A 13,765-nucleotide genomic window follows, 5' to 3' on the forward strand; every position below is an offset into this window, starting at 1 on the left:
ATCAAGGTTTTCTTGGACATCCGCTGAAAAGCCAGATGTCCTCAGCCAGATGTGGCGACGTTCCTTACGAATCGTAAAAAACACCGACCGGTGAAAACATACCCACAATTCCGATCCGGGACACCGCGTACGCGACATTCGCACGGAGTCAGGCAGCGTTTTACGGACCAGCGCGTAGCGCTGGGGGTACGCACCGTACATACGGGGGTGGGGGTACGCACCGTACATACGGAGGGTGGGGGTACGCACCGTACATACGGGGGGTGGGGGTACGCACCGTACATACGGGGGTACGCACCATACATATGGGGGTGGGGGTGCGCACCGTACATACGGGGGGTGGGGGTACGCACCGTACATACAGGGGGTATGCACCGTACATACGGGGGGTATGCAACGTACATACGGGGGGTGGGGGTACGCACCATACATACGGGGGGTGGGGGTATGCACCGTACATACGGGGGTGGGGGTACGCACCGTACATACGGGAGTGGGGGTACGCACCGTACATACGGGGGTGGGGGTACGCACTGTACATACGGGGGGTGGGGGTACGCACCGTACATACAGGGGGTGGGGGTACGCACCGTACATATGGGGGAGGGGGTACGCACCGTACATACGGGGGGTGGGGGTACGGCACGGACATGGGGGGGTGCTGGGGTAGGGCACGGACAGGGGGGGGTGCTGGGGTATGGTGCAGATGTACGTGGGAGGGGTGAGAGGCTTGGGGGGGTCATACGACTCGTACCCCTCGCCCAGGTGTGCCCGGGGTAGGGGTGGTACACAGTTTGCTCCGTACGGGATGTTTTACATGTGGTTGTATATTCGGACGGAGCGTATTACCTGCGTTTGTATATTCGGACGGACGGTACGGATCGTACTTGTGCGCTCGGACTTCAGTTTTACGAATCGTACGTAAAACTGTCCGGGGACGTGTCGTAGACTTTTCCCGATGTCATTCGTATGTAGTTTCCACGTACGAATCGTACTTGCCCATTTGTACGGGACTTGTACGATTCGTACGTACAAAAATACAGATACGATTCATACGGGAAATTTTTTTACCCGATCGGAATCGGCACCTAAATGTTTCTGCAGCAACTAAGACATATTTTGTCCTAGATTTAAATTCATTTAAGAGGTTACTACCTTGATGTTAAAAAACAATATCAATGACAAGATTTAAATAGGACACTAGCTTGCACCCTGAACACCATCAGATTAAGTTAAAGTTATAGGCACACTGCTGCTTGGTGACTGGGGGATGCTACATGAACTATTGACTGCTCTATGGCATCATTAAGAAGTGTGGGCAACAATACCAAACCCTTGACAGGTCAGAGAATTAGGAGTTGTAAGGCAAGAAGAGACAAATCAAACTTCACTGCTCAATTGGAATCATTAATTTGGATATTAGTGACTTGAACAATCAGTTACTTACATCGAAGTCTATGTACAATTTTATGAAAAATATATAATTTTAAATTAATTATACTTACTATATCTTAAAAAATCTAGAATTAAGCATTATTTTGTATCTGAAGTGCAATCCAAAATCATTAAAAATAAATAAGATACAAGTGAAAAACTACTATTCTAACTACAGTCCTTCAAACATGATGGTAGGAGAGCATGTTTGCTAATCTAACTCTAGTTTAACAAACAGTGGTGAAAGTGCATACATTAGAGGCATTCGATGTACTATTCTAACTCCAGTCTAACCATTGGAGAAAATTCAAACACTGGGCTGGGTCACATTTACTATTCTACCTCCAGTCCAATAAATATGGGAGACATTTTTTACATGAGGGGGGTGGTGCAGATTCACTATTCTAGCTCCAGTAAACAAACATTGGGTTGGGGAAAGTGCATACATTTGGCAAGGGTGACATTTATTTAAGTAACTGCAGTCCAACAAACACTGGGGAAAGTAAACCCAAATATATAATTATGCAATAGAAATCATTTCACATATGTAAATGAAACCTAATCCTTACTATATTAAAACTGTAACACAAGATTAAAATATTTTTTGTAAAATTAACAAATGTGTCACATTTGCACAATTGTCTGTTAAATAAATATAATATATAAATATTCCCTTTTCCAAATGCCAGGGAGCTGGCTGAAATTTGTCAGGCAGCACTTGTAGCAGAAAGCACTATCTTAACCAATAATGGATTATGGTTTTTTCCTGCAGGAATGAAAGGATTTGTCTGGATAAATGTGTCTCTCTGGATGTTAAGGAATTCATGGACCAGTACTAATGATGGAATTATAATATACTAAACCATATAAATAATTCAATAATAATGCAAATTATTTAGAACATTATACAACTGTCAATAAATAAAATACACTTTAACAGTAACAATACCTACCAAAACTCCAAAACAACCCACAATTGATGCAAATGATTGCTTAGAAAACATAGAAATTATTACAATTAGAGAACCATAATTTCCAAAAAAGCATAATGTGCATAAATCACCAATCAATTAATATAAATATATAACAATTTGAACACTAACCATCCAATCCCCCAGTTAAACCCACAACCGTAAACCAAAATATGTTAAGTAATTACAGATATAATGAAACCTGTTAACAAATAAATATTTACAAACATTAATATAATAATGAATTAATATTATTTAATGGATCATTTGAAAAAAATACACTATCCATCAAATCCCTCAATAAAAGCCACAGGACAAAATTTAAATTTAATAAAATGTACAAATTTACCAAACATGTAGAGAAATAAATGGCATATAAGAATAAAAATGAATCAATTAAAATGAATTAACATATAATAAAAAAGCACTGCACACTGAACCCCGCAATACAGTCAACAACCTAAAAAAAGAAATTAAACATTAGTATAATATTATGTAAAAATATTTTTTTAAACAATTTCACACCAACCTAAATAATAAAATAAAATATTACAGTACACTAAAAGTACATAAACAATTACAATATTTTAGTAAACTATATTTTAAAATGTGATGTTGTTGTATAAAAGTGAAAAAAGCTTTCCTTTAATATATTTGTTCACAATGTTTTTGTAGTCATAATATTTTGACCATTAGATTATGGCCCATGGTACTTTTGAGTTGATATTTAGGAGGATATCATTAAGTGGTTCGGTAGAAACAAAGACATATTTTGTCTGGGTCAGATTTCTTTTAAGAGACTACCTTGATATTAAATAAAGATATATCATTTACTCACATTCAAATCTATGTACATTTTAAGCAAATGTTTTAGGACGTATGGGAATAATTAAAGGCAAATATGTTTTCCATTAAGAACATAAGTGATAAACATCTACCTGGGCAATATGACGTTGTTTTCATGGCAATTCCTCTAGTATAAATTCATTGCTCTCCTTTGCAAATGGCATGTGCGGGGCAGGATCAGAAAAGGCATACTCTGAAATGATGAGGTCACTTGAAATTTTGAAAGCTAGTGTGAGCATCCTCTCTTTACGTATGTATCCAACTCAATTACCTTCCATGAGAAATGGTTCATTGCATGGATATTTTTTGCTTACCAAGAGGACTGCAAGGTGGGTGTTGTGAACGAGGAAGAGCAGGAACTAAGATGATCAGAATTACCATTCAGGTTTCTCTGATATCTTGACTTTACTCCTTTCCAAATTAAAGCACAACTAATTGTACAGATGAATAGTCTTGCGAATTATTGCAGCTATCATTTGAGGCTTCTCATTAGGTTGCAATGTCTGCTACGTGAATCAGAGAAAGTATTTGAAAATACAGAGATTCTTGGGATGAAAATCGATTTCTGTACTCATGCTGCTCAAGACATTAAAAAAATAACTAAACCTGGTAGCCAACACAATGGCTAACATTCCTAAAGACAGCCATTTATTGCTGGCTTACAAGTGCTTTTATCTTCACAGTGAGTCATATTTAAGATTGACAATTCAATGTGGTAAAGGAATTTTTTGTCCCCTGCCCAAGGTTTTTGAAGATATGCTTCTGTCTGCAATTCTCACCAAGAAAATTCAAACCAGCATCTCAGGATTTACCTGAGACAATATAGTGGAGCAAGATCCTCAGAAGTGGAACAAACTCGAGAAGGCTCCTCAATTTGAAATTAAATTGGAATGAAACCACATGAATTAAGACAACTCTGAAAATCAGTCTATTAACCTGAATAGAGCCAGGGCCCAATGTCACTGTAAGTACCCCACTTATATCACAAAAGTGGTAGGGAAAAGAAGCTCACTGGGTGTCAGCCACTCAAATGTGGGAAAGGAAGCAATTCCTTTTTGTTAAATAACCCTGACACACTCTAGTAGTGTCATGCTTCATCATCGGGTTCACCCTGACTCCTAAAGGTCAGGTTGGGCTCAACCATATTTCAGGGAGCACTTAGAAGAATATGGCCAGTTGGGTTTAAAGATAAAAACTTCTCCTGCGGTTCCTGGTATCCCTTTATTGGTGGAACCGTAGGGTTTAATGAAATTAGAAAAAGTATATGTGGGTCATCAGGAGGTGATGGTTCTATGACCCTAGTGCCAACATGTTTCAGTCCGTTAAAAATGGCCCATCCTGGTCCTGGACTTTCTTCAGGGCAAAAATAATAATGGTTAAATTAGTTTCAGAAATGTCCTATGTTTTAAGCTTGTAAAAAGCAAAAAGCTGCTCCTATAGGAGAAAAAGGGGAACAGATTACTTATCTCTTCTGTTGCGTGAGTGCGCAGAGAGCAACGCGGAACTGCCGGAGGGCGTTCCAGAGAGTTGCCTTCCAGTTCCGGGACACGAGCGGTGGGGGCAGCGGGGAGGAAACTGACAGACTGAGTTGCAGCAAGACGAGTGAGCAGAGCAAGGAGTTGAATATAATTCAAGCAGTGGGAATATTAAAAAGCGGGAATAAAGAGTGCAAAGAACACATCGCTTATATTAACACGCAAACTGTAATATCAGTAAAATCAGTATACCCCCGGCTAATGAATTCTGAGAAGGACACACCAATATTAATAATCGAGGGGGGAGTGCTTGTCTCTGCCTCTCAAGTCAATAGAGCTCAGGACTCTTCAGGAAACTTGGCAAAATCAGCGAAATCAGCAAAAAATAACAACATAAAAAGTATACCCAACACTGGGGGGGATAGATTGAAGAAAGCAGAGCCAGACGTGGTTGTAAGCTGCTTTAATAAAGAAGGCACTGGAAAGTGCGCGAGAGAGAATCATACCCCTGTACTGCTTAAAACGAAGGTGCATAATACGCGCTCTAGGAAAATAGAGAGAGACTCTGTTTTAAGTGATATAACAGAACTAGAGAAAGACAAAGACCTAGAAGGAGGAGGTAAATCCTCCTACTGCCTAAGGAATCACAAACTAGCATTGCAGTTTACACCTATAAAGAAAGGTGTGTCTCCACGAGCAACTAGACGTAAACGGAGAGTGTTACCCGAACTAGCAGAACTGGCAGAAAACGTTAAATTAAGACCTGCAAGTCTAAAGCCTCCCATAAACCAGAAAATTAGAGTTACTCCTTCCCTGCGCTCTTATTTTAAGGTTCAACAATCATTGCAAGCAAGAAGTAGTAATTCTTCTGTACAGAGAGAGCTCGCTGAACCTCTAATTAGCTCCGGAGAACTTTTAGAAAGAACACTTATTCATAAGAAGGCCTCAGGTAATGGTAATGTGAATGGTGGTAAGGAAGAGAGCTCAGAAAATATCAGAGGGGAAGGACTAACTACTCTGGTTAACGCAATTCCAGCAACCACACATTTAATGGAGGCAATGTCAGCACAACTCAAATCCACAGAGAGACCTACAGAACAAGATTCGCCAGTAACGGCAACGGCAACGGTGATAGAGCAAGAAGTAACGACAACTGAGAAAATTATGGAAGTATTTGCTGGGAAAATAATGGCTGCAATGAATGAAAAATTTTTGGTCTCTGAAGAAAATCAAAACAAGATACGTGAAGTATGCGAAGGATTAGACCAAAAATTAAATGTCTTGGGAGAGAGAGTTACTGCAGTAGAAGCAGCAGTGGAATCCCTTAGCAAAAAGGTCAGCATGGATCAAAAAGAAATTCTGAAAATAAAAGATAGCGAGAAAACAATTAAAGAGAAGCTGGAATCATTGGAAAACCAAGGGAGAAGAAACAATCTTAGGATTCTAAACATCCCGGAGAATATGGAAGGAGCGGATATAAAATCTTTTATTGTTTCACTTCTTGAGGAATTTTTCCCGTGGGCCAAAAGTTGTAACTTGACGGAAAATATTCAGAGGGTACATCGGGATCCGTTTAGGAAAAATAAAGAAAAGAAAAAACCAAGAAAAATTTTGGTCAACTTTATGTCATACACTCTCAAAGAAAAGATATTGAGTGAGGGCTTAAAAAACGGAACACTAAACAAAGATAATTGGTCATTCAAAATTCGCTCAGATATATGCAAAGCCACACAAGATAGACAGTGGGAGTTGGGACAATATATGCAGGAATTGAAAACATTGGGGGCAAATGTCCAGATGAAATTCCCAGCAGCATTAAGAATAATGTGGCAAAACAAAATGCATAATATCAGAGAGCCTCAAGACGTAGAAAATTTTATAAAACAGATAAAAGATAAAACTAACTGAATCTTAAGAGATATCCCTTAAAAAGAATTCGATTAAAGAAGGAAAGAAAATTTTTCAATATATATAAGTAAGAAAACTGGTGAGTTGGAGCTCGAATCGGATGGATAATTCCACCCAAAAGAAGAAGGGGGGCTTCCTCAGGGGGGGGGAAACGAATCTCACAGAAACACTATAATGTAAATAGAAAACACACGGGTGGGGAGCAAATTAGGGAAAAATTCAGAAAAAATAACCTCATAAATCAAATGGAGTCAAAAGGATGGCAAATAAAATATTACAAGAATGCCTTAACACAGCCCTCGCAGGAAAAAATCTTTAAGAAGAAATGAAGAAAGAAAAAATAATAAATATTTTATCATGGAACGTTAATGGCTTAAGAACCCCAAATAGAAGGAGGAAAATTATGGAATACATAAAAGAGACAGAAAGCGAGATTATTATACTTCAGGAAACCCACCTTGTTAGTATTGAATGGGAACAGATAATAAAAAGATTAAACTGGGCAGAAACGTGTATATATACTACCCAAGACTGTAATGTGAAGGGGGTAGCAATTATCCTAAAAAATCTTTGAAGGCAAAACTGATAAGTAAGAAAGTAGACAACAAAGGAAGATGGGCCATAGCAAAAATAAGAATAGGAGGATCCACATTAAATATAGCAGGATACTACGGCCCAAACACTGATGACCCTATACCCCTCCAAAACTTATACTCGGAGTTGTTACCAACATCTGATCCCATTATAATAGGAGGAGACTATAACATAATAATGAATCCAAAAAAGGATAGATCACCTCCAAATAAACATTTTAATCTACCTAAGATGAGGGAATGGCTAAGCATATATAGAAAAGATCTAGATCTGGAAGATATGTGGCCACAAAAAGGAGATAAGATATATCCTTTTACCTTTCACAATAAGAAATTAGGACACAAATCAAGGATAGATCTCTATCTTTTAAGCAGATCTTTACAGAGTAGGGTCATTAGTATAGAACACATCCCTGCTCACATATCTGACCACTCAGCGGTAAAATTAACCTTGCTTGTACCCAAAGATGCAACCCCCTCTAGATGGACAGTAGACCGTTCTTTACTACACAAACAACAGTATATCAACCAGCTAGAAACATCTACATTTCAATACTTTGAAGAAAACGCAACGGATATCTCAAAACAAGTAACCTGGGATGCTTATAAAGCGGTGATAAGGGGAAAATTGCTTAGTTTGGGAGCACATAAATTAAAAGTGAAGAAACTGGAAATTAATAAAATGGAACTGGATATCAGAAACTTGGAGTCACAATTAGAGAACGAAATTTCCCCGGAAAAAAAAGAAGAGTTGGAGATGAGACACCAAAGATTAAAAGAAAAGCTAGAAATTTTCTTAGAGAACATAGTGAGAGAAAAATGGGAAAACAGTAAACTAGCAGATTATGAATACGGGGAAGGGTGCGGAAAACTATTGGCATGGAAAACAAAATGTGAACAATCTAGGAATAATATACCATGCATCCAGATGTTAGAACAACCGCTAGAAACTTTTGAAGACGATATAATAAGACAAGAGTTTTCAAAATATTACTCCAGTATATATAAAGAAGATACAAATCCAACTAAAGAACAAATTGGAAAATACTTAGAAGATATCCTCCTTCCAAAACTAACAGAGGAAGAAAAGACAGAGCTAAATCAAAGAATTAAACCGGAGGAAGTTGAAGAAGTAATAAATAATTTAAAAAGAGGGAAAGCCGCTGGACCAGACGCCCTTCCAAATGAATTTTATATAATATTAAAAGATTATCTAGTTAACAAATTAACAGATCTAATGAACAGCATATATATAGATCATGAAAAGATTCCAGACTCTTGGAACGACGCGATAATCAGCATCATTTTAAAACCTGGGAAAAATCCAAAGATCTGTGAGTCATATAGACCAATATCATTACTTAACTGTGACTATAAAATTTTTACTTTAGTTATAGCAAAACGACTCGCCAAGGTCATGCCTGGATTGATTAATTCAGACCAGAAAGGTTTTATAAAAGGGCGGCAAATTCACGAAATTACCCATGAGCTGTTCGCGGCAATTGATATCGCCACTTCCAAAAAACTTCCTCTAACTATAATCACTTACGACGCGGCTAAGGCGTTTGATAGGGTAAATTGGGCCTTCCTAAATGAAGCAATAAGAAAATATGATCTAGGGGAGAACGTTGCAAATGCCATAAAAGAGGTATACAAGAACCCAAGAGCTAAAATAATAGTCAATGGCAACCTTACCAATAACATTAAAATACAACGTGGCACAAGGCAAGGGTGCCCACTGTCGCCGTTACTTTTTAACCTCTATATCGAACCATTGGCCGCCTTGATTAGAGATCACCCGCAGATTCTTCCTTTTAAATATCAAAATTGGTCCAAGAAAATAGCATTATATGCTGATGACTTAATGGTTTTCACAACCGATTATGAAAATACCTACCAAGCACTGGACAAGATGATGAGCGACTTTGGAAAAATTTCTGGCTACTTAACAAACAAAGAAAAAACTGAAACAATGAGTTGGAATTGCAATCCAATTTCGCCATATAGTAGGGATAAATTAAAATATCTAGGAGTCATTTTAGTTAAAGAATTGGACAAAGTCCCGCAGCTAAATTTAATGATAATCGCTAAAGAAATGAGAAGAATATTAAAAACATGGTCAAGCTTACCATTAACATTCCTGGGAAGATCCAACGTAATAAAAATGTCGATTATTCCAAAGTTTACATACCTTTTTAACACCATACCATTGGATTTTAAAAAAGAACCCATGAAGAAAATACAAGGCGAAATTACAAGTTTCATTTGGGCCTCCAAAGGAACGAGAATAGCCTGGAACAGACTAAGGAGGAAGAGAGAGCAAGGAGGGATAGCAAGTCCTGACTTATTTGAATATTACAGGTCCTTCCAATTTAAGAATTTTAGATCTTTACTAAGGAAGTATCAATATTACCCAAGTTTCCTGCAAAGTATGACGGAGAACACCGATTATTTCCTGTATAAATTTGGACACCCAAAATTTTTCAAAAAAATAAAACTAAAGATTTTACACAATGCCACTAGACTTTGGTTTCAAATAAGAAGTTTAGCAAATATACCGTATTATAGTATAAAAGCACCAATATGGGATTCTCCAGGTTTACCGGAATGCTTAAAAGATTCCCTAGCAGTACCACTCAAAACAGCAGGAATAATACTATGGGGACAGCTACTAAAAGGTAAAGAGATAATCCCTTGGAACTTACTATATGAACAAACGGATGGTAAGATATCGAAATTTAAATATTATCAGTTATCAAATTGGGCAAAGTCCCTAAAAGAAGAAAACATCGGAAATGAGACTACTGAAAATGAAATGATAAGAATTACACCAATCAGAAAAGAAATATCAAAGTGGTATTGGACATTAATTGAATCAGGGGAAGAAGATTTCTTAATACCGGAAAAAACTTGGAGAAAAGTTATACCAGATCAAGAGATAGATTTACAAAGGATATGGCAAGAATCTATGGGGAAATGCTGGTCCTGTATAAAATCAGCGCCACTAAGAAGAAATCACCTATTTACAGTACATCGAGCGTATTGGTCTCCAAAGAAGCTGTCTAAATTTAAAGGTTCCAGTATTAAGCTCTGTCCCAAGTGTGGAGAAGCAAGAGCGGATGACATCCATATGTTTCAAAAATGCCCCGTAATAACCAACTACTGGGAGGAGATTGGTAAGACCGTGAATAAGATTCTAAGAACCAACATAACTGTAAGTACTTCTCTTATCTTTTTTGGGATTCTTAGTGGTATAGATGCGGATAGCAACAAATTAAATAAAAAACAGGAAGATTTACTCTTTGTTTTAATGCTATTAGCCCGGAGAGAAATCTGTATTAATTGGGTTAAACCGATCACTCCAAATTACACAAATTGGTTAAACTACATCATTAAAATCAATAACCTTGATAGAAACAGGGGCCGTACGAAGAGAACAGATTTTTGGGAAATCTGGGAAAATCACTTCCAAAGTATTTAAATGTTTTTCTGGGTCATAAATAATAAATCCAATGATTAATGCGTAAAACCATAATACCAGGCAGAAATGATTTCTGCCGAGTAGTCTTTTTGGCTAGCTCCTCTCCATTAACCAATGGTAATATGGGAAACGATAAAGGGTAATTGGAGTAAAACTGATGGATCAAACAACAAAAGGGTATTCCTCCAACGTTTCTTTCAGAAAGTGACGGGACTGTGAAGGCAAACATTAACGAAAGAAAAGATCATCAGACTCCAGAAACCTCCTTATCAATTCAATCGCAAAATGAGGATAAAAACAACAAAAAAAAAAAAACAAAAAAAAAAAAAGCTTGTAAAAAGCAAAAAGCTGCTCCTATAGGAGAAAAAGGGGAACAGATTACTTATCTCTTCTGTTGCGTACTGTTTCACTCCGTCTGTAAGAGAAACATGTTAAGGAATTTGTATCTGCGCTTCATTTTCCCAACTGCTCTGCGCTTTTCTCACCCATGCTTGCCATTCGGGATGGGTGTGTAAGTGCAATTGGATTCCGAAGTTGTCGTGCATGTAAACGTGACTCATGGCACTTATTCAATAAAACATACACTCGTATGTGGTGGCGATGTCAATCGCATACTGCAGCTCAGCCCAAAAATGTGGTGTGATTACACACATCACTGTCTCAAAACCACCACAGGCCTCACCCACCACACCAAACCACTACTTCCATACTGCCCAATATTCTCACTTTCATTCATGCCACAATGATCATCTTACCCCGATTTGGAGGTTTAAACTCATCTCAAGAGACTACGGTGTTCTGGGGGGTAGCCTTGTAGTCAGACTCTAGAAGTCGAGTCCAAACTAGAGGGGGAGAGATAAAGGAAAAGGAAATCACACTCACAGCATTAGAAGTGGTGCATCGGTGGCCACGCGGCACAGCAAAATGGCCACCTAATTCAACAGCTCCATCAGCAGTGACTCCCGCACGTCTATCCGGCTTATTAATCCGACACCCAGGAGGAAGGAAACGTGTCGGAAGGTGGGTGAACAGTACCCAGCAACTACCGGACCCGAAGAACTCCTACAGCCAGAGTTACGAGTCCCGTTCACTTTGGGCCTGTGGCGGTGCCCGATCCGGGGTCTGGCATGCGGGAGGCAGCCGCGGGAGGGGCGGGGAGGTGCGGCAAATGCAGCTACGTACCATAGGGCCTGGCAGAGGTGCCTGGAGTGGACTTCCTTGGGACAGGTGGCATCTGTGATATCCACGACACGCCAGGAGGGCTGTCGAAGTGGAGGTTCCTGGGGAATCTGTGATATCCACGCCACGCCACGAGGGCCGTCGGAGTGGAGGTTCCTGCGCCACAAGTGGAGCCCAGCTGGTGCCGGGCCTGAAGCGGGGAGAGAGGAATCCGGCAAATGTGAGACGGTATGCAGGCCTGCAGGGTGTACTGGGAACAGCGGTAAGGAGAGGTAGGACGCTGGTGGTGGGGTTGGTGAGTTAGACAGGCCCCCCGCCTTCCTCTCTCGACTGGCCTTTGCCGCCATTGTCCATCCCACGGCTCCAGTGGAAAAAGCGACGGACTAACCCCCCAAGGTGCAGGCACCGAACTGCGAGTAAGAGAGCTCGGAACTGCTGAGAGGCCCGGAGGAGTGCTTTGGGGGGACGAGAACGCCATCGAGTGTCACAGATTCAATACCTTTTAGGGTTTGAGTCCTCAAATTTTGACTGCACAACCTTGGCTACACGTGTCCGCTCACGGAGGGAGGCGGCTTGTGGTAAATATTCTTTTTACCTTGACTGAATTTCATACGGAATCTAAAATAAAGTAAAATAGCTCAGAATAACAAGAGGCAGAATCCGTGGTATAAGAGATTTTCTGAATGGGCTTTATTCCAAAATGGCCGACTCGAGTGGCGGCCTTCAGGTTCCGTCACCACGAGGGTTCAGGAAGTGAAGTACAATACTTTATTGACAAGAAGTAACTTTTATAGGTCATACATTACAATGAAACGAATGCAAAAGGCGTAACAATTGATAAGATGAATGACATAGTGGTATGTAATCGAAACTAGGCGTAATAAGGAGCAGAAAGAAACATGATTGGCTCTGATTATCATGCATAGGTGGATCTATAAGATAATACTTAACATAGATGCGCGCGCAGCAGCATGACGTGTGATTGACGTGCAACTAGGGGGTGAAGGGGACTTGACATTTAGCTCTACATGTGGAGACGAGAAGTCTGGGGGGTCAAGTCAACCTAATCCCAAATCATATCTAACATCCTATGTTTAGAGAACTATGTTATCCACAAGAAAAGACTCTCGGACAGAATCTATTCTATACTGACTGTGTGTGCGTGTACAAGCGTCTAAGTGTCTATATGAGATGCGAGGGGCAGAAAACTTTCCATGGCAACAGGGCTATGAATTACTTGCAGGAGGACGGAAAGGCCGAGTCCTTTGCTTGTGAGTTAAAGGAAATGTTTACCTAAATCACTAGACAGGAATGCATCGGCTGAAGAGCAAAGTAGATAATTCGAAGGTGAAATACAGCTTCTTGGCAGGCAGGCAAAACTGGCCGAGGCAGGCACCGTTAGCTGCACAGGGAGTAGGACAAAGTTCATGGATACAGATGCGAGCTCAAGCTGAAGCTGTCAGAGACAGAGAGCAGGGAAGGCTTTGAGGACAGAATCGGGCCTACTTGCCTGAACTGTAAAAATGGAGTAACTTAGCCATATAAAGTCGGTGGCCTTTCATACTTAGGAATCGAATATCCAGCCCATTGATGGCGGATCTGACAGAGAACATGTTGACGGTGGACGCACATATGTTTGCGTTTTGGAAACTGGAACTGGAGGGAACATACATGTACTTGTGACATGCACATAGAACCGTTGGGGTCCAAGATAGGGGACATAACGAATCAGGAAAATCCACATTTCCACATTCCCTCCTTGTCCCCTACTTGCCCTTCAAGAGATATCAATCTTCATCATTCCATCGATTTGCTCATGGAGCATCATTTCTTCTTCCTTCTTCTTCCGGCATTCTGAACGAGAACTTTGATATGGAA

This window comes from Triturus cristatus, chromosome 9 (assembly GCF_964204655.1).
Source record: "Triturus cristatus chromosome 9, aTriCri1.1, whole genome shotgun sequence".
In the NCBI taxonomy this organism is placed as follows: domain Eukaryota; kingdom Metazoa; phylum Chordata; class Amphibia; order Caudata; family Salamandridae; genus Triturus; species Triturus cristatus.